The 22,809-nt window shown below is 49.1% G+C and overlaps 1 protein-coding gene across 15 annotated transcripts in view; it reads left to right on the top strand.

Moving 5' to 3' along the window:
• The window catches only part of LOC137307229 (partner of Y14 and mago-like), a 155,343-nt gene that overhangs the window by 47,943 nt on the left and 84,591 nt on the right, over nt 1-22,809 (top strand). For 12 of the 15 annotated variants that reach the window (XR_010959082.1, XR_010959081.1, XR_010959086.1 and 9 more), the window contains exons 9-13: nt 2,894-3,616; nt 4,125-4,290; nt 4,404-4,590; nt 5,717-8,326; nt 15,136-15,733. The gene's annotated coding sequence lies outside the window, so the exon portion shown is untranslated. Of the gene's footprint in view, nt 1-2,893; nt 3,617-4,124; nt 4,291-4,403; nt 4,591-5,716; nt 8,327-15,135; nt 15,734-22,809 lie in introns of those variants that run through there. The other 3 variants (XR_010959076.1, XR_010959074.1, XR_010959071.1) reach the window with 3 other exon arrangements.

Here is a 22,809-nt window from a genome sequence, read left to right as displayed (position 1 = left end):
AGGGGACGCCTCCCCCTTCACCCAGAGAGGGGACGCCTCCCCCTTCACCCAGAGAGGGGACGCCTCCCCCTTCACCCAGAGAGGGGACGCCTCCCCCTTCACCCAGAGAGGGGACGCCTCCCCCTTCACCCAGAGAGGGGACGCCTCCCCCTTCACCCAGAGAGGGGACGCCTCCCCCTTCACCCAGAGAGGGGACGCCTCCCCCTTCACCCAGAGAGGGGACGCCTCCCCCTTCACCCAGAGAGGGGACGCCTCCCCCTTCACCCAGAGAGGGGACGCCTCCCCCTTCACCCAGAGAGGGGACGCCTCCCCCTTCACCCAGAGAGGGGACGCCTCCCCCTTCACCCAGAGAGGGGACGCCTCCCCCTTCACCCAGAGAGGGGACGCCTCCCCCTTCACCCAGAGAGGGGACGCCTCCCCCTTCACCCAGAGAGGGGACGCCTCCCCCTTCACCCAGAGAGGGGACGCCTCCCCCTTCACCCAGAGAGGGGACGCCTCCCCCTTCACCCAGAGAGGGGACGCCTCCCCCTTCACCCAGAGAGGGGACGCCTCCCCCTTCACCCAGAGAGGGGACGCCTCCCCCTTCACCCAGAGAGGGGACGCGTCCCCCTTCACCCAGAGAGGGGACACCTCCCCCTTCACCCAGAGAGGGGACACCTCCCCCTTCAACCAGAGAGGGGACACCTCCCCCTTCAACCAGAGAGGGGACACCTCCCCCTTCACCCAGAGAGGGGACACCTCCCCCTTCACCCAGAGAGGGGACACCTCCCCGTTCACCCAGAGAGGAGACACCCCCCCGTTCACCCAGAGAGGAGACACCCCCCCGTTCACCCAGAGAGGAGACAATTCCCCGTTCACCCAGAGAGGGGACACCTCCCCATTCACCCAGAGAGGGGACACCTCCCCCTTCACCCAGAGAGGGGACACTTCCCCCTTCACCCAGAGAGGGGACACTTCCCCCTTCACCCAGAGAGGGGACACCTCCCTCTTCACCCAGAGAGGGGACACCTCCCTCTTCACCCAGAGAGGGGACAATTCCCCGTTCACCCAGAGAGGAGACACTTCCCCATTCACCCAGAGAGGAGACACCTCCCCATTCACCCACAGAGAGGAGACAATTCCCCATTCACCCAGAGAGGGGACACTTCCCCATTCACCCAGAGAGGAGACACCTCCCCATTCACCCAGAGAGGAGACAATTCCCCATTCACCCAGAGAGGAGACACCTCCCCATTCACCCAGAGAGGAGACACTTCCCCATTCACCCAGAGAGGAGACACTTCCCCATTCACCCAGAGAGGAGACACCTCCCCATTCACCCACAGAGAAGACACTTCCCCATTCACCCAGAGAGAAGACACTTCCCCATTCACCCAGAGAGGAGACACCTCCCCATTCACCCAGAGAGGGGACACTTCCCCATTCACCCACAGAGAGGACACTTCCCCATTCACCCAGAGAGGAGACACCTCCCCATTCACCCAGAGAGGGGACACTTCCCCATTCACCCACAGAGGGGACACTTCCCCATTCACCCAGAGAGGAGACACCTCCCCATTCACCCAGAGAGGGGACACTTCCCCATTCACCCAGAGAGGGGACACTTCCCCATTCACCCACAGAGAGGACACTTCCCCATTCACCCAGAGAGGAGACACCTCCCCATTCACCCAGAGAGGGGACACTTCCCCATTCACCCAGAGAGGGGACACTTCCCCATTCACCCAGAGAGGAGACACCTCCTCATTCACCCAGAGAGGAGACACTTCCCCATTCACCCACAGAGAGGGGACACTTCCCCATTCACCCACAGAGAGGGGACACTTCCCCATTCACCCACAGAGAGGGGACACTTCCCCATTCACCCACAGAGAGGGGACACTTCCCCATTCACCCACAGAGAGGGGACACTTCCCCATTCACCCACAGAGAGGGGACACTTCCCCATTCACCCACAGAGAGGGGACACTTCCCCATTCACCCACAGAGAGGGGACACTTCCCCATTCACCCACAGAGAGGGGACACTTCCCCATTCACCCAGAGAGGAGACACTTCCCCATTCACCCAGAGAGGGGACAATTCCCCATTCACCCAGAGAGGAGACACTTCCCCATTCACCCACAGAGAAGACACTTCCCCATTCACCCAGAGAGGAGACACCTCCCCATTCACCCACAGAGAGAGGACACTTCCCCATTCACCCACAGAGAGGGGACACTTCCCCATTCACCCAGAGAGGGGATACTTCCCCCTTCACCCAGAGAGGGGACACTTCCCCATTCACCCACAGAGAGGGGACACTTCCCCATTCACCCAGAGAGGGGACACTTCCCCATTCACCCACAGAGAGGACACTTCCCTATTCACCCAGAGAGGAGACACCTCCCCATTCACCCAGAGAGGGGACACCTCCCCATTCACCCAGAGAGGGGACACTTCCCCATTCACCCACAGAGAGGACACTTCCCCATTCACCCAGAGAGGGGACACTTCCCCATTCACCCAGAGAGGAGACACTTCCCCATTCACCCAGAGGGAGGACACCTCCCCATTCACCCAGAGAGGAGAATTGCCCATTCATCCTGAGAGAGGACACATCCCTATTCACCCAGAGCGAGGACACCTCCCCATTCACCCAGAGAGGGGACACTCCTGCAGGTGCTGAATCTTACTGGGGCAGGTCTCTTAGCTTCCAGGTGTGCTTGTTCTGGTCCTCACCTGATGTCCACACCTGGGTACTTTCCAGCAGGCGTCACCAAGTAGTGAGCCAGTGCAGGACCCAGCCCAGCGTCTCTGAGTCCAATTGTAGGGTTTCTGCCTCTAACCCTTCTGAAATCAACTCACTCAGCACAGGGAAGGGTTTGATGAAATTGTCTTTTTGTTTTGCTTAGGGCGATGGCTGCTGGCAGTGGGCTGAAAACAGGTGGAACGACCTCAGCAGTTCTCCAAAGATCATTGGGAACCTGTTCACCGGAGCTCCATCAAACCTCAATGTCGTAATCACTTGGAAAAATGGCGAGATTTACTTGTTCAGGGGGATCAATACTGGCGTGTCAACAATCAGTTAATAGCAGAAACAGGATATCCAAAGAGCAAATCCAAGGTTTGGATGCAGTGTTTGTAACAGAGCGACGTATACACATTTATTGGTCAAATGTTGAATACCTGTCAGTCAACTGGGGGGAAACACAAAGGGGCCACTGATGGATGTAATTTATGGGATGGATACATTTCCTGGATACGTACATCTGATAGTTTTATACCGTGGAGAGGACCACAACTGAGCCTGTCGCAACACATTCGATCTCTGAATCTCAACAACCATCATCAGGAGACAACTTTTATCACGTGTTCCTAGGATGGATTCAGTGCCGATACTCCAGAGGGAAAAGACCCAGACAAAAGGCATCAACGTTAATGGAGAAAAGGAATTCTTTCTCCCCGATATGTAAAGTCATCTTTTTGTTGGATCGTTAAAAAAGAAAAGTGATAAGAAGAGTGATTTTGTGAAAGCCCCTAACTGGATGTCACTGATCTGTATTTCAGACAGGCCTCACCCTGGGCCTCAACCCCTGCCAGTGTACAGTGCTGAGACTCCACTGGTTCACCTTCGGGTAACATCAGTTTCCCTTCACATCTGCCTACATTACCTCCTGGGATATAAATACATCTTTGATACACAGTGCTGCAGTCTGATCACCAGTCATTTTTTTAATGTCATGATATTCTTTGGTTGTGTTGGGCGCTGGCGTTGATTATTTTTTGAATTGACCAAGGTTCCTGCTCCTGATCACAATCCAGTGACCCCTGCTGGAAAGTGCACATGTGTATCCACACAATTTGGCTCGATTGTGATAACCCCCACAGTTAAACAGCCGTTAGCCACACTAGTTTTCACACCTGAAAAATGATAATTTGTGGGAGGTGGGATGACAATCTGGGTACGCTGAGATTGATTTTTGTTAACAATGGCTCTCAGTGACTCCATTTTCTGCTCTTCTCCCCTCGACTGTGGAGATTTCACAGTAACAATTGTTAAAGTTTCACACTGACCGACTTTGCCAAATATGCATGGTATTAGGAATGGATTTCTAATTTCCAAAAGTGTGATTTTTCTTGCAGGGCAGAGTCTGGATATGTTGGTGCAGAATGATCACACAGACAGTTCGTGCATGGAATACTGGAGATAGAGGGATGCACAAGACACTGGAGCTGAATACCACCTAACCTCTGTGCTGGGCCTGAATGATCTAAGGTGGTCACGTGTTAGTAAACAACATGGGAAAAGGTAAATCCAAATGACTTTAAATTAAATTGAGAGCGTAGGCCAAGGGGGTTCACAGGTTTAAACCAGTAAAAGAGAAATTTAAGACTGATATCAGGAAGTGTTTCTTCACACAGAGAGTGATCAACACGTGGACTGAACTCCCAGATCGAGTGGTGAAGGCAAGAATCCTGGAATCATTTACGAAACAATGAGATGCTGCAACAAGGGGACTGTAGAGCCTTTCTGGAGGGATGGACTGCGATGGAACAAATGACTTTCCTCATCTGTAATTATCCTGTGAACTCAAGTTGCTTCTTTAAGGTGTGTGATTTACAAAGTGTCCTCTGAGTGACTGGCTCATGAATTTAATGGGAATTAATTGCAATCAGGCGAGGTGGCATTTATTGCCCATCCCCAGTAGCCTTGAGATGGTGGCGGTGGGCCGACTTGAACCACTGCAGTCCGTATGGTGATGGTGCTCCTGTAATGGTGTCAGGCAATTAAATAGATGGTTACAATTAGATGTACTAAGTCGATTCCGACTTTCTGCATATTGGTACGAGTGATTGCTTCATAATCGTACTCCATGAATTGTAGGTTGTTGTCCCAGAGCTGCACGACACTAGAATCTGCCAGTTTCAGGTCCCAGGGTTGTCTCAACACACTGGTCTGCTGACTCCAGAGGGTCCCAGAGTTTTGTGACACCCTCCATCTCACTCCAGCTTCCTGCATCTCTCTGCCAATCTGATGCAACAATCTGCAACTCTAGGGAAGTCTCAGAGCAGTGAGACATCCTGATCTGCCCTTTCCCTGACCACCCCACACCTGAGTAACAAAGCACCACGAGCATTAAGACAGGCATTATAATCATTGTGGAAGTAAAGTTTGCCCTCACATAAGCAGAGTGTCGTGGTCTATTTGCATATTTTACATTGAGTTCAAGATGAAATGCAAACTGACATTCTGTGTGGTGAAATTCTAATTCAGGAATTTGTGTCTGTGAGTTTATATAAACGGACAATGCAACAGGGATCAGATCAGGGCTTAAATAAAATCTGATTAGCGTTTCAGAAATAGACAGATGCCAAGAGCCAGTTGTTTCAAGTGTTTTAAACAAAAATTGTAAAACTTCCATAGGAATGACTTTGGAGAAACTGTAGCCTTTAAAAGGGTGCGTATACTCAAATTGAAAAAGAAAAATTTTCTTTCCAGTGCTCTCGTGCAGGTGCTGACTCTTACTGGGGCAGGTCCCTTGGCTTCCAGCTGTGCCTGTTCTTGTCCTCACCTGAAATCCACACCTGAGCACTTTCCAGCAGGATTCAGCAAGTAGTGAGCCAGTGCAGGACCCAGCACAGTGTCTCTGAGTCCAATTGTATGGTTTCTGCCGATGCCCCATCTGAAATCAACTCACTCAGCACAGTTGAAATTGTCTTTTTGTTTTACTTAGGGCGATGGCTACTGTCAGTGGGACGAAAACAGGTGGAACAACCTCAGCAGTTCTCCAAAGATCATTGGGAACCTGTTCACCAGAGCTCCATCAAACCTTGATGCTGCAATCACTTGGAAAAATGGCGCGATTTACTTGTTCAGGGGATCAATACTGGCGTGTCAACAATCAGTTAATAGCAGAAACAGGATATCCAAAGAGCAAATCCAAGGTTTGGATGCAGTGTTTGTAACAGAGCGACGTATACACATTTATTGGTCAAATGTTGAATACCTGTCAGTCAACTGGGGGGAAACACAAAGGGGCCACTGATGGATGTAATTTATGGGATGGATACATTTCCTGGATACGTACATCTGATCGTTTTATACCGTGGAGAGGACCACAACTGAGCCTGTCGCAACACATTCGATCTCTGAATCTCAACAACCATCATCAGGAGACAACTTTTATCACGTGTTCCTAGGATGGATTCAGTGCCAATACGCCAGAGGGAAAAGACCCAGACAAAGGCATCAACGTTGATGGAGAAAAGGAATTCTTTCTCCCCGATATGTAAAGTCATCATTTTGTTGGAATGTTAAAAATGAAAAGTGATAAGAAGAGTGATTTTGTGAGACCCCCTAACTGGATGTCACTGATCTGTGTTTGGAACAGGCCTCACCCTGGGCCTCAACCCCTGCCAGTGTACAGTGCTGAGACTCGACTAGTTCACCCTCAGGCTCCAGGAGACAGTAGAGATCATCCAGTCACAAAGACCATTGTCTCCGACATGGGCGATGATTCTTACTCCTGCTCTGCAGGGAATACGTCACATTCATTCATTTCAATCTTGGTGCCATGTACAAGTGGAGAGGAGACGGTATTTCCTGGGCTTGGACTGATGGTGAACTAAGTCACAACACAAGACAAATGTCAGGTCAATGTGCAAAATTAGCACCTTCTTACAGAGAACGAACACGGGTTGATTTGGAGAACTCTGCTGTTCTTGGACGTGGACAAATTTGAGAACAGGAGAGGAGAAATATTTGATTCATTTTAAGGTGGGGGTAGGGAGAGTAGATTCCTAAGGGCCTGTAACATTCCTTGGCACGATATGGTCACTGCATCTGGGAGTCCTGCCTGGTAATAAATTAGAAATGCCATTTTCTCATTTAAGCTTGGTAAGAATAGTTGTCAATTGTGTTTCCAGGGCGCAAGGTGCCTTCTAACAAAATTGCCCCATTCTTTGTGAATGTTTGTGTTTGAATCAGACATGGTGCCTGCTCCTGATCACTCTGCTGTGGAGATTTCACAGTAACAAATGTTAAAGTTTCACACTGACTGCCTTTGCCAAATATGCATGGTATTAGGAATGGATTTCTAATTTGCTAAAGTGTGATTTTTCTTGCAGGGCACAGAATGTGGATGTGTTGGTGCAGAATGATCACACGGGCAGTTCAATATGGTCCCAGAACTGCACGACACTAGAATCTGCCAGTTTCAGGTCCCAGAGTTGTCTCATCACACTGGTCTGCTGACTCCAAAGGATCTCAGAGTTTTGTGACACCCTCCATCTCACTCCGGCTTCCTGGATCTCTCTGCCAATCTGATGCAACAATCTGCAACTCTAGGGAAGTCTCAGAGGAGTGAGACATCCTGATCTGCCCTTTCCCTGACCACCCCACACCTGAGTAACAAAGCACCATGAGCATTAAGACAGGCATTATAAACATTGTAGAAGTAAAGTGTGCCCTCACATAAGCAATAGCTGAAAACTAAAAAGAAACATTTTTCTTTCCAATGCTCTCCTGCAGGTGCTGACTCTTACTGGGGCAGGTCCCTCGGCTTCCAGCTGTGCTTGTTCTTGTCCTCACCTGAAGTCTACACCTGAGCACTTTCCAGCAGGAGTCACCAAGTAGTGAGCCAGTGTCACTGAGCGCAATTGTATGGTTTCTGCCTCTGCCACTTCTGAAATCTGCTCACTCAGCACAGGGCAGCGTTTGATGAAATTGTCTTTTTGTTTTGCTTAGGGCGATGGCTGCTGTCAGTGGGACGAAAACAGGTGGAACGACCTCAGCAGTTCTCCAAAGATCATTGGGAACCTGTTCACCGGAGCTCCATCAAACCTCAATGCCGTAATCACTTGGAAAAATGGTGAGATTTACTTGTTCAGGGGGATCAATACTGGCGTGTCAACAATCAGTTAATAGCAGAAACGGGATATCCAAAGAGCAAATCCAAGGTTTGGATGCAGTGTTTGTAACAGAGCGACGTATACACATTTATTGGTCAAATGTTGAATACCTGTCAGACAACTGGGGGGAAACACAAAGAGGCCACTGATGGATGTAATTTATGGGATGGATACGTTTCCTGGATACGTACATCTGATCGTTTTATACCGTGGAGAGGACCACAACTGAGCCTGTCGCAACACATTCGATCTCTGAATCTCAACAACCATCATCAGGAGACAACTTTTATCACGTGTTCCTAGGATGGATTCAGTGCCGATACTCCAGAGGGAAAAGACCCAGACAAAAAGCATCAACGTTAATGGAGAAAAGGAATTCTTTCTCCCCGATATGTAAAGTCATCTTTTTGTTGGATCGTTAAAAAAGAAAAGTGGTAAGTGGTGATTTTGTGAGAGCCCCTAACTGATTGTCACTGATCTGTATTTGGGACAGGCCTCACCCTGGGCCTCAACCCCTGCCAGTGTACAGTGCTGAGACTCGACTAGTTTCCCTTCACACCTGCCTACATTACCTCCTGGGATATAAATACATCTTTGATACACAGTGCTGCAGTCTGATCACCAGAAGTCATTTTTGATATGCTATGATTTGTGTGGTGGGGATGGGCACAGATCAATGCCACACTTGCCATCCTAGCGGTTTATGGGCATAAGAAATCAGCCTGTGAAATAAAAGAGACTGGGATTGGAGTTGTCACTCAGACTTTAATCTCACTGATCTACCAAATATATGTTAAAAAGAGGTTCTGTGACACTGAAGTTGCTGTTTGTTGAATAGAACTGGCCAGAATCCTCTGTCAGATTAGTCCGGTGGTCTTATATTCATTTTCACTGCAGGAGTTTCATCGTGTGTCCGGGGGGAGGAGACGGTTTAACCACAGCCATTGAAGATGCCCACCCCTCCCTCACTTCCACCCAACAGCATTCGTAACATAATAAGGTTTAAAATAATGATTGAAAAAGTCATAAGTAAGACAAAGACCCAAGTAATAGATTGGAGAAAAGCAAATTTTGAGGGGATGAGAATGGAACTAGGGCAGGTAAACTGGAAAAAACTTTTGACAAGGAGATAGAACAGTAGTGGGAAATATTTAAAATGGTGATCAGTGGAGTTCAGGAGAAATATATTTCTCTTTAAAACAAGAACAAACAAGCCAATAATGAAACTCCATGGATGAATAAAGAGCTGAGGGTATAATTGAAACTAAAGAAAAAGGCATTGACTAAGTACAGAGACAATAAAGGAGAGGATGACAAAAGGAAATATGAAGAGGTTAGGAAAGAAGTCAAAAAAACAATTAGGAAAGCAAAGAGGATCTATGAGATTAAATTATCAAGGAATATAAAAAGAAATAGTAAAGTGTTCTACAGACACAAATAATTAAAAAAAAATCAGGATAGGGATAGGGCCACTAAGGGATGTACAAGATAAACTCACAGGTAATGACAGTGAAATGGCAGAAATATTGAATGGTTACTTTGCCTCATTATTTACCAGGGAGACTAACAAGGTGGACATGACATTAGAAGAAGAGATCAAAAAAGATAAAAAAGCATTTAAGATGGAAAGGGCAGAGAAAATTGATCAAACTTAGAGAGGATAAGACCACTGGTCCGGATGGATTGCATCCGCGAATATTAAACGAATTTAGGGAGGAGATAGCAGGGGCATTATTACATATATATAAAAATTCATTAGAAAAGGGAATAGTGCCAGAGGACTGGTGGACAGCTAATGTCATTCCTATATTTAAAAATGGAGATAGAACAAGTCCAGGGAACTATAGACCAGTTAGCTTAACATCAGTGGTAGGAAAGATAATAGAATCTTTACTCAAAGATGTAATAGAAAAACATCTAGAAAACGAAAATATAATAAAGAGTAGCCAGCACAGATTTCAGAAGGGAAAGTCATGCTTGACCAACCTTATTGAATTCTTTGAAGAAGTAACAGAAAGAGTAAACAAGGGTAATGTAGTAGATGTAATATATTTGGATTTTCCAAAGGCCTTCGATAAGGTACAGCATTGTAGACTCATGATTAAGGTCACAGTATGTGGAGTCAGGAGACAAGTAGCAGAATGGATAGCAAGTTGGCTACAAAACAGAATGTAAGGAATCTTACAACACCAGGTTATAGTCCAACAATTTTATTTTAAAATCACAAGCTTTCGGAGATTATCTCCTTCGTCAGGTGAGTAGTGAATGAGAGCTTCTCAAATCGCATATCTTATATTAGGCTGGGACACCATCACACCAATCAAAGGTGTCGTTGGTGTTCAGACAGGTTAGCCACGGAAAACAGTAGGTCCCAGTATGCTGAATACACATTGTGTCAAATTACACAGACAGAGAGAAAGAGACCCGAAAGGCAGAGAGAGAGAGAATTTTCAGTTGTATTAAAAACAACTAACTTTTTTTTCCCCTTGTTGGTGGGGTTACGTGTAGCGTGACATGAACCCAAGATCCCGGTTGAGGCCGTCCTCATGGGTGCGGAACTTGGCTATCAATTTCTGCTCGACGATTTTGCGTTGTCGTGTGTCTCGAAGGCCGCCTTATAGAATCATAGAATCATAGAAGTTACAACATGGAAACAGGCCCTTCGGCCCAACATGTCCATGTCGCCCAGTTTATACCACTAAGCTAGTCCCAATTGCCTGCACTTGGCCCATATCCCTCTATACCCATCTTACCCATGTAACTGTCCAAATGCTTTTTAAAAGACAAAATTGTACCCGCCTCTACTACTGCCTCTGGCAGCTCGTTCCAGACACTCACCACCCTTTGAGTGAAAAAAATTGCCCCTCTGGACCCTTTTGTATCTCTCCCCTCTCACCTTAAATCTATGTCCCCTCGTTATAGACTCCCCTACCTTTGGGAAAAGATTTTGACTATCTACCTTATCTATGCCCCTCATTATTTTATAGACTTCTATAAGATCACCCCTTAACCTCCTACTCTCCAGGGAAAAAAGTCCCAGTCTATCTAACCTCTCCCTATAAGTCAAACCATCAAGTCCCGGTAGCATCCTAGTAAATCTTTTCTGCACTCTTTCTAGTTTAATAATATCCTTTCTATAATAGGGTGACCAGAACTGTACACAGTATTCCAAGTGTGGCCTTACTAATGTCTTGTACAACTTCAACAAGACATCCCAACTCCTGTATTCAATGTTCTGACCAATGAAACCAAGCATGCTGAATGCCTTCTTCACCACCCTATCCACCTGTGACTCCACTTTCAAGGAGCTATGAACCTGTACTCCTAGATCTCTTTGTTCTATAACTCTCCCCAACGCCCTACCATTAACTGAGTAGGTCCTGGCCCGATTTGATCTACCAAAATGCATCACCTCACATTTATCTAAATTAAACTCCATCTGCCATTCATCGGCCCACTGGCCCAATTTATCAAGGTCCCGTTGCAATCCTAGATAACCTTCTTCACTGTCCACAATGCCACCAATCTTGGTGTCATCTGCAAACTTACTAACCATGCCTCCTAAATTCTCATCCAAATCATTAATATAAATAACAAATAACAGCGGACCCAGCACCGATCCCAGAGGCACACCGCTGGACACAGGCCTCCAGTTTGAAAAACAACCCTCTACAACCACCCTCTGCCTTCTGTCATCAAGCCAATTTTGTATCCAATTGGCTACCTCACCTTGGATCCCATGAGAACACTTACCCGAAGATCGGTGGCTGAATGTCCTTGACTGCTGAAGTGTTCCCCGACTGGGAGGGAACCCTCCTGTCTGGCGATTGTTGCGCGGTGTCCGTTCATCCGTTGTCGCAGTGTCTGCATGGTCTCGCCAATGTACCATGCTCCGGGTCATCCTTTCCTGCAACATATGAGGTAGACAACGTTGGCCGAGTCACAGGAGTATGAACCATGTACCTGGTGGGTGGTGTCCTCTCGTGTGATGGTGGTATCTGTGTCGATGATCTGGCATGTCTTGCAGAGGTTGCCGTGGCAGGGTTGTGTGGTGTCGTGGACGCTGTTCTCCTGAAAGCTGGGTAATTTGCTGCGAACGATGGTCTGTTTGAGGTTGGGTGGCTGTTTGAAGGCGAGTAGTGGAGGTGTGGGGATGGCCTTAGCGAGGTGTTCGTCGTCATCGATGACATGTTGAAGGCTGCGGAGAACATGGCGTAGTTTCTCCGCTCCGGGGAAGTACTGGACGACGAAGGGTACTCTGTTGGTTGCGTCCCGTGTTTGTCTTCTGAGGAGGTCTATGCCATTCTTCGCTGTGGCCCGTCTGAAATGTCGATCGACAAGTCGAGCGTCATATCCCGTTCTTACGAGGGCGTCTTTCAGCGTCTGTAGGTGTCCATCGCGTTCCTCCTCGTCTGAGCAGATCCTGTGTATTCGTAGAGCCTGTCCATAGGGGATGGCCTCTTTGACGTGGTTAGGATGGAAGCTGGAAAAGTGGAGCATCGTGAGGTTGTCCGTGGGCTTGCGGTAGAGTGAGGTGCTGAGGTGCCCGTCTTTGATGGAGATTTGTGTGTCCAAGAAAGAAACCGATTCTGAGGAGTAGTCCATGGTGAGTTTGATGGTGGGATGGAACTTGTTGATGTTATCGTGTAGTCTCTTCAGTGATTCTTCGCCGTGGGTCCATAGGAAGAAAATGTCGTCGTTGTATCTGGTGTATAGTGTTGGTTGGAGGTCCTGTGCAGTGAAGAAGTCGTGCTCGAACTTGTGCATGAAGATGTTGGCGTATTGGGGTGCGAATTTGGTCCCCATGGCTGTTCCGTGTGTTTGGGTAAAGAACTGGTTATCGAAGGTGAAGACATTGTGATCCAGGATGAAGCGGATGAGTTGTAGGATGGCGTCTGGAGATTGGCTGTTGTTGGTGTTGAGTACTGAGGCTGTTGCAGCGATGCCGTCATCGTGGGGGATACTGGTGTAGAGTGCCGAGACGTCCATCGTGGTGAGAAGTGTTCCTGGTTCAACTGGTCCGTGGGTGCTGAGTTTTTGTAGGAAGTCTGTAGTGTCGCGACAGAAGCTGGGGGTTCCCTGTACGATGGGTTTCAGGATGCCCTCGACGTATCCAGAGAGGTTCTCACACAGGGTTCCGTTGCCTGATACGATAGGACGTCCGGGTGTGTTGGCTTTGTATATCTTTGGGAGGCAGTAGAAGTCTCCCACGCGGGGAGTACGTGGGATGAGAGCACGTAGGATGCTTTGAAGGTCTGGATCGAAGGTCTTGATCAGTTTGTTGAGCTGGTGGGGTGTGTTCTTTGGTCGGATCTGCGGGTAACCGTCTGTAGTGTTCCTGGTTGTCCAGTTGTCGGTATGCTTCTTTGCAATAGTCTGTTCTCCACATCATTACAAAACAGAAAACAGAGAGTAAGGGTTAAGGGTAGCTGCTGAGACTAGCAAAAGACGGGAAGTAGTGTTCCACAGGGATCAGTGCTGGGATCACTGTTGTTCACAATTTAAATTAACAATTTGGATTCGGGAATCAGAAGTACAATTTCAAAATTTACAGATGACATCAAATTGGGGGGTTGTAGTTAATACAAAGGAAGAATGTGTTAAAATGCAAGAAGACATTAATAAACTTGCAGAATGGGCGTGTAATTGGCAAATTAATTTCATTATAGATAAGTGTGAAGTGGTGCATTTTGGTAGGAAGAATAAGGAGGCCTCATACTGCTTGAATAATAAGAGTCTAAATGGGGTAGAGGAGCAAAGGAATCTGGGGGTACAGATACACAAATCACTAAAAGTAGCGACACAGGTTAATAAGGCCATAAAAAAGCAAACCAAGCACTGGGGTTCATTTCTAGAAGGATAGAACTAAAAAGCAGAGACGTTATGTTAAACTTGTATAGAACCTTGATTAGACCACACTTAGAGTACTGCGAACAGTTCTGGTCTCCATATTATAAAAAGGATATAGAGGCATTGGAGAAGGTGCAAAAAAGATTCACAAGGGTGATACCAGGACTGAGAAAATATACTTATCAGGAAAGGCTGAGAGGCTGGGGCTTTTTTCTCTAGAAAAGAGAAGGCTGAGGGATGACCTGATGGAGGTCTTTAAAATTATGAAAGGGTTTGATAGGGTAGACGTGGAGAAGATGTTTCCACTTGTGGGGGAGACCAGAACTAGAGGTCATAAATATATGAATAAATCCAATAGGGAATTCAGGAGAAACTTCTTTTCCCAATGAGTGGTAAGAATGTGGAACTCGCGACCACAAGGAGTAGTTGGGGCAAATAGAAGAGATGCATTTAAAGGGGAAGTGAGATAAACACATGAGGGAGAAAGGAATAGAAGGATATGCTAATAGGGTGAGATGAAGTAGGGAGGGAGGAGGCGCACGTGGAGCATAAACGTCAGCATAGACCAGTTGGGCTGAATGGCCTGTTTCTGTGCTTTAGATTCTACGTAACTCTATGTAACTTGTAACATCATCACCTCTGCCTCACTGTAAGCAACAGCGCAGGAAATCTGCTAGTACTTAATACAGGTGAAAGAAAACAAAAACTGAAACGTACAGCTATTTAAGATGCGATTGAATAGCAATAACCACTCGTTATCTGTAATGGGGAAACGGGGTAAATTGGATGATTGACAGTAACAACCTTGCGTATTGTCTCAGTTATTCAGCACCTCCTTAGTTTGGTAAAATGGTACCACACCTCAAAAAGTACTTCTTTGGCTGTGCAGCACTTTGGGACATCCTGAAGTTGTTAAGGGCAATACATAAATGCAAAGTTCTTTCTTCTTTTTGGTGAAATAAATCAACAGCTTAGTTCATTAATGCTATTGGTTCCTCCCCTTCATTTACAGTTGTATTACATGTGTCAGCTTTGGCTAGGTTGGTATTACTCTTGCTTCTGAGTCAGAGGTCCTGGGTTCAAGCCTCACTCCAGCTCTTGAGCACATATGCTAGGTTAACACTTCAGTGCAGTGCTGAGGGAGTGCTGCACTGCCGGAGGTGCCGTCTTCCAGCTGAGATGTTAAACTGAATCTCTGCGAGCTCAAGTGGATGTGAAACGCACTATTTGAAGAAGAGCAGTGTCCTGGCCAACATTCCTCCCTTAACTGTCACCACCAAAACAGATTAACTGGCCATTTATCACATTACTGTTTGTGGGATCTTGCTGTGCGTTACTTTGCTACTCAGCACAGAGCAGGATTTGTTGAAATTGTCTTTTTGTTTTGCTGTAGGGCGATGGCTACTGGCAGTGGGATGAAAACAGGTGGAACGACCTCAGCAGTTCTCCAAAGATCATTGGGAACCTGTTCACCAGAGCTCCATCAAACCTTGATGCTGCAATCACTTGGAAAAATGGCGAGATTTACTTGTTCAGGGGGATCAATACTGGTGTGTCAACAATCAGTTAATAGCAGAAACAGGATATCCAAAGAGCAAATCCAAGGTTTGGATGCAGTGTTTGTAACAGAGCGACGTATACACATTTATTGGTCAAATGTTGAATACCTGTCAGTCAACTGGGGGGAAACACAAAGGGGCCACTGATGGATGTAATTTATGGGATGGATACATTTCCTGGATACGTACATCTGATCGTTTTATACCGTGGAGAGGACCACAACTGAGCCTGTCGCAACACATTCGATCTCTGAATCTCAACAACCATCATCAGGAGACAACTTTTATCACGTGTTCCTAGGATGGATTCAGTGCCGATACTCCAGAGGGAAAAGACCCAGACAAAAAGCATCAACGTTAATGGAGAAAAGGAATTCTTTCTCCCCGATATGTAAAGTCATCGTTTTGTTGGACTATTAAAAAAGAAAAGTGGTAAGTGGTGAGAAGAGTGATTTTGTGACAGCCCCTAACTGATTGTCACTGATCTGTGTTTTTTTTTTATTCGTTCATGGGATGTGGGCGTCGCTGGTGAGGCCGGCATTTATTGCCCATCCCTAATTGCCCTTGAGAAGGTGGTGGTGAGCCGCCTTCTTGAACCGCTGCAGTCCGTGTGGTGACGGTTCTCCCACAGTGCTGTTAGGAAGGGAGTTCCAGGATTTTGACCCAGCGACGATGAAGGAACGGCGATATATTTCCAAGTCGGGATGGTGTGTGACTTGGAGGGGAACGTGCAGGTGGTGTTGTTCCCATGTGCCTGCTGCTCTTGTCCTTCTAGGTGGTAGAGGTCGCGGGTTTGGGAGGTGCTGTCGAAGAAGCCTTGGCGAGTTGCTGCAGTGCATCCTGTGGATGGTACACACTGCAGCCACCGTGCGCCGGTGGTGAAGCGAGTGAATGTTTAGGGTGGTGGATGGGGTGCCAATCAAGCGGGCTGCTTTATCTTGGATGGTTTCGAGCTTCTTGAGTGTTGTTGGAGCTGCACTCATCCAAGCAAGTGGAGAGTATTCCATCACACTCCTGACTTGTGCCTTGTAGATGGTGGAAAGGCTTTGGGGAGTCAGGAGGTGAGTCACTCACCGCAGAATACCCAGCCTCTGACCTGCTCTCGTAGCCACAGTATTTATACGGCTGGTCCAGTTAAGTTTCTGGTCAATGGTGACCCCCAGGATGTTGATGGTGGGGGATTCGGCGATGGTAATGCCGTTAAATGTCAAGGGGAGGTGGTTAGACTCTCTCTTGTTGGAGATGGTCATTGCCTGGCACTTACCTGGCGCGAATGTTACTTGCCACTTATCAGCCCAAGCCTGGATGTTGTCCAGGTCTTGCTGCATGCGGGCACGGACTGCTTCATTATTTGAGGGGTTGCGAATGGAACTGAACACTGTGCAATCATCAGCGAACATCTCCATTTCTGACCTTATGATGGAGGGAAGGTCATTGATGAAGCAGCTGAAGATGGTTGGGCCTAGGACACTGCCCTGAGGAACTCCTGCAGCAATGTCCTGGGGCTGAGATGATTGGCCTCCAACAACCACTACAATCTTCCTTTGTGCTAGGTATGACTCCAGCCACTGGAGAGTTTTCCCCCTGATTCCCATTGACTTCAATTGTACTAGGGCTCCTTGGTGCCACACTCGGTCAAATGCTGCCTTGATGTCTAAGGGCAGTCACTCTCACCTCACCTCTGGAATTCAGCTCTTTTGTCCATGTTTGGACCAAGGCTGTAATGAGGTCTGGAGCCGAGTGGTCCTGGCGGAACCCAAACTGAGCATCGGTGAGCAGGTTATTGGTGAGTAAGTGCCGCTTGATAGCACTGTCGACGACGCCTTCCATCACTTTGCTGATGATTGAGAGTAGACTGATGGGGTGGTAATTGGCCGGATTGGATTTGTCCTGCTTTTTGTGGACAGGACATACCTGGGCAATTTTCCACATTGTCGGGTAGATGCCAGTGTTGTAGCTGTACTGGAATAGCTTGGCTAGAGGCGCAGCTAGTTCTGGAGCACAAGTCTTCAGCATTACAGCTGGGATGTTGTCGGGGCCCATAGCCTTTGCTGTATCCAGTACACTCAGCCGTTTCTTGATATCACGTGGAGTGAATCGAATTGGCCGAAGACTGGCTTCTGTGATGGTGGAGATATCGGGAGGAGGCCGAGATGGATCATCCACTCGGCACTTCTGGCTGAAGATGGTTGCAAACGCTTCAGCCTTGTCTTCTGCACTCACAGTGCTGGACTCCGCCATCATTGAGGATGGGGATGTTTGCAGAGCCTCCTCCTCCCGTTAGTTGTTTAATTGTCCACCACCATTCACGACTGCAGAGCTTTGATCTGATCCGTTGGTTGTAGAATCGCTTAGCTCTGTCTATAGCATGTTGCTTCCGCTGTTTAGCATGCATGTAGTCCTGGGTTGTAGCTTCACCAGGTTGGCACCTCATTTTTAGGTACGCCTGGTGCTGCTCCTGGCATTCTCTTCTACACTCCTCATTGAATCAGGGTTGATCCCCTGGCTTGTTGGTAATGGTAGAGTGAGGAATATGCCGGGCCATGAAGTTACAGATTGTGCTGGAATACAATTCTGCTGCTGCTGATGGCCCACAGCGCCTCATGGATGCCCAGTTTTGAGCTGCTGGATCTGTTCTGAATCTATCCCATTTAGCACGGTGGTAGTGCCACACAACACATTGGATGGTGTCCTCAGTGCGAAGACGGGACTTCATCTCCACGAGGACTGTGTGGTGGTCACTCCTACCAATACTGTCATGGACAGATGCATTTGTGACAGGTAGATTGGTGAGGACGAGGTCAAGTAAGTTTTTCCCTCGTGTTGGTTCGCTCACCACCTGCCGCAGGCCCAGTCTAGCAGCTATGTCCTTCAGGACTCGGCCAGCAGTGGTGCTACCGAGCCACTCTTGGTGATGGATATTGAAGTCCCCCACCCAGAGTACATTTTGTGCCCTTGCTACCCTCAGTGCTTCTACAACATGGAGGAGGGCGGTAGGTGGTAATCAGCAGGAGGTTTCCTTGCCCATGTTTGACCTGATGCCATGAGATTTCATGGGGTCCAGAGTCAATGTTGAGGACTCCCATGGTCACTCCCTCCTGACTGTATATCACTGTACCGCCACCTCAGGTGGGTCAGGACATACCCAGGGATGGTGATGGAAGAGTCTGGGACATTGGCTGAAAGGTATGATTCTGTGAGTATGGCTATGTCAGGCTGTTGCTTGACTCGTCTGTGGGACAGCTCTCCCAATTTTGGCACAAGTCCCCAGATGTTAGTAAGGAGGACCTTGTAGGGTCGACTGGGCTTGGTTTGCCGTTGTCGCGTCCGGTGCCTAATGGTCCGTCTGGTTTTTTATTCTTATTATGACTTTTCATAGTGAGATTTTACAACTGAGTGGCTTGCTAGGCCATTTCAGAGGGCAATTAAGAATCAGCCACATTGCTGTGGGTCTGGAGTCACATATAGGCCAGACCGGGTAAGGACGGCAGGCTTCCTTCCCGAAAGGACATTAGTGAACCAGATGGGTTTTTACGACAATCCGGTAGTTTCATGGCCACCATTACTGATACTAGTATTTTAATTCCAGATTTTTATTTAATTAATTGAATTTTTTTAATTAATTGAATTTAAATTCCCCAGCTGCCGTGGCAGGATTTGAACTCATAACTCTGGATTTTAGTCCAGGCCTCTGGATTACTAGTCTGGTAACCACTATGCTATCGTACCCCATGGGTTTGGGACAGGCCTCACCCTGGGCCTCAACCCCTGCCAGTGTACAGTGCTGAGACTCGACTGGTTCACCCTCGGGTAACATCAGTTTTATCTTCATGTAGTGTTGTTAAAGTAGTTTTAAAAATCTGTTCTGTGCCTCTTAACTTTACCACGAGTTTAATGGTCACAAGGTTTGAGTGTATAAAAAAGTGAGGGTAGAGGAAATATAAAGATGTCAGACACCAAGAGATTCACCCAGAGGGGAGACAATTCCCTCTTCACCCAGAGAGGAGTCACCTCCCTCTTCACCCAGAGAGCAGACAATTCCCCATTCACCCAGAGAGGGGACACTTCCCCATTCACCCAGAGAGGGGACACTTCCCCATTCACCCAGAGAGGGGACACTTCCCCATTCACCCAGAGAGGGGACACTTCCCCATTCACCCAGAGGAGACACCTCCCCATTCACCCAGAGAGGGGACACTTCCCCATTCACCCAGAGAGGGGACACTTCCCCATTCACCCAGAGAGGGGACACTTCCCCATTCACCCAGAGAGGGGACACTTCCCCATTCACCCAGAGAGGGGACACTTCCCCATTCACCCAGAGAGGGGACACTTCCCCATTCACCCAGAGAGGGGACAATTCCCCATTCACCCAGAGAGGGGACACTTCCCCATTCACCCAGAGAGGAGACAATTCCCCATTCACCCAGAGAGGGGACACTTCCCCATTCACCCAGAGAGGGGACAATTCCCCATTCACCCAGAGAGGGGACACTTCCCCATTCACCCAGAGAGGAGACACTTCCCCATTCACCCAGAGAGGGGACACTTCCCCATTCACCCAGAGAGGGGACACTTCCCCATTCACCCAGAGAGGGGACAATTCCCCATTCACCCAGAGAGGGGACACTTCCCCATTCACCCAGAGAGGAGACAATTCCCCATTCACCCAGAGAGGGGACACTTCCCCATTCACCCAGAGAGGGGACAATTCCCCATTCACCCAGAGAGGGGACACTTCCCCATTCACCCAGAGAGGAGACAATTCCCCATTCACCCAGAGAGGGGACACTTCCCCATTCACCCAGAGAGGAGACAATTCCCCATTCACCCAGAGAGGGGATAATTCCCCATTCACCCAGAGAGGGGACACTTCCCCATTCACCCAGAGAGGGGACACTTCCCCATTCACCCAGAGAGGGGACAATTCCCCATTCACCCAGAGAGGGGACACTTCCCCATTCACCCAGAGAGGAGACAATTCCCCATTCACCCAGAGAGGGGACACTTCCCCATTCACCCAGAGAGGGGACACTTCCCCATTCACCCAGAGAGGAGACAATTCCCCATTCACCCAGAGAGGGGACAATTCCCCATTCACCCAGAGAGGGGACACTTCCCCATTCACCCAGAGAGGAGACAATTCCCCATTCACCCAGAGAGGGGACAATTCCCCATTCACCCAGAGAGGGGACACTTCCCCATTCACCCAGAGAGGGGACACTTCCCCATTCACCCAGAGAGGGGACACTTCCCCATTCACCCAGAGAGGGGACACTTCCCCATTCACCCAGAGAGGGGACAATTCCCCATTCACCCAGAGAGGGGACACTTCCCCATTCACCCAGAGAGGGGACACTTCCCCATTCACCCAGAGAGGGGACAATTCCCCATTCACCCAGAGAGGGGACACTTCCCCATTCACCCAGAGAGGAGACAATTCCCCATTCACCCAGAGAGGGGACACTTCCCCATTCACCCAGAGAGGGGACACTTCCCCATTCACCCAGAGAGGGGACACTTCCCCATTCACCCAGAGAGGGGACACTTCCCCATTCACCCAGAGAGGAGACAATTCCCCATTCACCCAGAGAGGGGACACTTCCCCATTCACCCACAGAGAGGGGACACTTCCCCATTCACCCAGAGAGGGGACACTTCCCCATTCACCCAGAGAGGGGACACTTCCCCATTCACCCAGAGAGGGGACACTTCCCCATTCACCCAGAGAGGAGACAATTCCCCATTCACCCAGAGAGGGGACAATTCCCCATTCACCCAGAGAGGGGACACTTCCCCATTCACCCAGAGAGGGGACACTTCCCCATTCACCCAGAGAGGGGACACTTCCCCATTCACCCAGAGAGGGGACACTTCCCCATTCACCCAGAGAGGAGACAATTCCCCATTCACCCAGAGAGGGGACACTTCCCCATTCACCCAGAGAGGGGACACTTCCCCATTCACCCAGAGAGGGGACACTTCCCCATTCACCCAGAGAGGGGACACTTCCCCATTCACCCAGAGAGGAGACAATTCCCCATTCACCCAGAGAGGGGACACTTCCCCATTCACCCAGAGAGGAGACAATTCCCCGTTCACCCAGAGAGGGGACAATTCCCCATTCACCCAGAGAGGGGACACTTCCCCATTCACCCAGAGAGGAGACAATTCCCCATTCACCCAGAGAGGGGACACTTCCCCATTCACCCAGAGAGGGGACAATTCCCCATTCACCCAGAGAGGGGACACTTCCCCATTCACCCAGAGAGGAGACACTTCCCCATTCACCCAGAGAGGGGACACTTCCCCATTCACCCAGAGAGGGGACACTTCCCCATTCACCCAGAGAGGGGACAATTCCCCATTCACCCAGAGAGGGGACACTTCCCCATTCACCCAGAGAGGAGACAATTCCCCATTCACCCAGAGAGGGGACACTTCCCCATTCACCCAGAGAGGGGACAATTCCCCATTCACCCAGAGAGGGGACACTTCCCCATTCACCCAGAGAGGAGACAATTCCCCATTCACCCAGAGAGGGGACACTTCCCCATTCACCCAGAGAGGAGACAATTCCCCATTCACCCAGAGAGGGGATAATTCCCCATTCACCCAGAGAGGGGACACTTCCCCATTCACCCAGAGAGGGGACACTTCCCCATTCACCCAGAGAGGGGACAATTCCCCATTCACCCAGAGAGGGGACACTTCCCCATTCACCCAGAGAGGAGACAATTCCCCATTCACCCAGAGAGGGGACACTTCCCCATTCACCCAGAGAGGGGACACTTCCCCATTCACCCAGAGAGGAGACAATTCCCCATTCACCCAGAGAGGGGACAATTCCCCATTCACCCAGAGAGGGGACACTTCCCCATTCACCCAGAGAGGAGACAATTCCCCATTCACCCAGAGAGGGGACAATTCCCCATTCACCCAGAGAGGGGACACTTCCCCATTCACCCAGAGAGGGGACACTTCCCCATTCACCCAGAGAGGGGACACTTCCCCATTCACCCAGAGAGGGGACACTTCCCCATTCACCCAGAGAGGGGACAATTCCCCATTCACCCAGAGAGGGGACACTTCCCCATTCACCCAGAGAGGGGACACTTCCCCATTCACCCAGAGAGGGGACAATTCCCCATTCACCCAGAGAGGGGACACTTCCCCATTCACCCAGAGAGGAGACAATTCCCCATTCACCCAGAGAGGGGACACTTCCCCATTCACCCAGAGAGGGGACACTTCCCCATTCACCCAGAGAGGGGACACTTCCCCATTCACCCAGAGAGGGGACACTTCCCCATTCACCCAGAGAGGAGACAATTCCCCATTCACCCAGAGAGGGGACACTTCCCCATTCACCCACAGAGAGGGGACACTTCCCCATTCACCCAGAGAGGGGACACTTCCCCATTCACCCAGAGAGGGGACACTTCCCCATTCACCCAGAGAGGGGACACTTCCCCATTCACCCAGAGAGGAGACAATTCCCCATTCAC

Source organism: Heptranchias perlo, chromosome X, assembly GCF_035084215.1.
Source record: "Heptranchias perlo isolate sHepPer1 chromosome X, sHepPer1.hap1, whole genome shotgun sequence".
In the NCBI taxonomy this organism is placed as follows: Eukaryota; Metazoa; Chordata; class Chondrichthyes; order Hexanchiformes; family Hexanchidae; genus Heptranchias; species Heptranchias perlo.
Note: the sequence above shows the minus strand (reverse complement) of the source record. Positions and strands in the feature narration are given on the sequence as shown.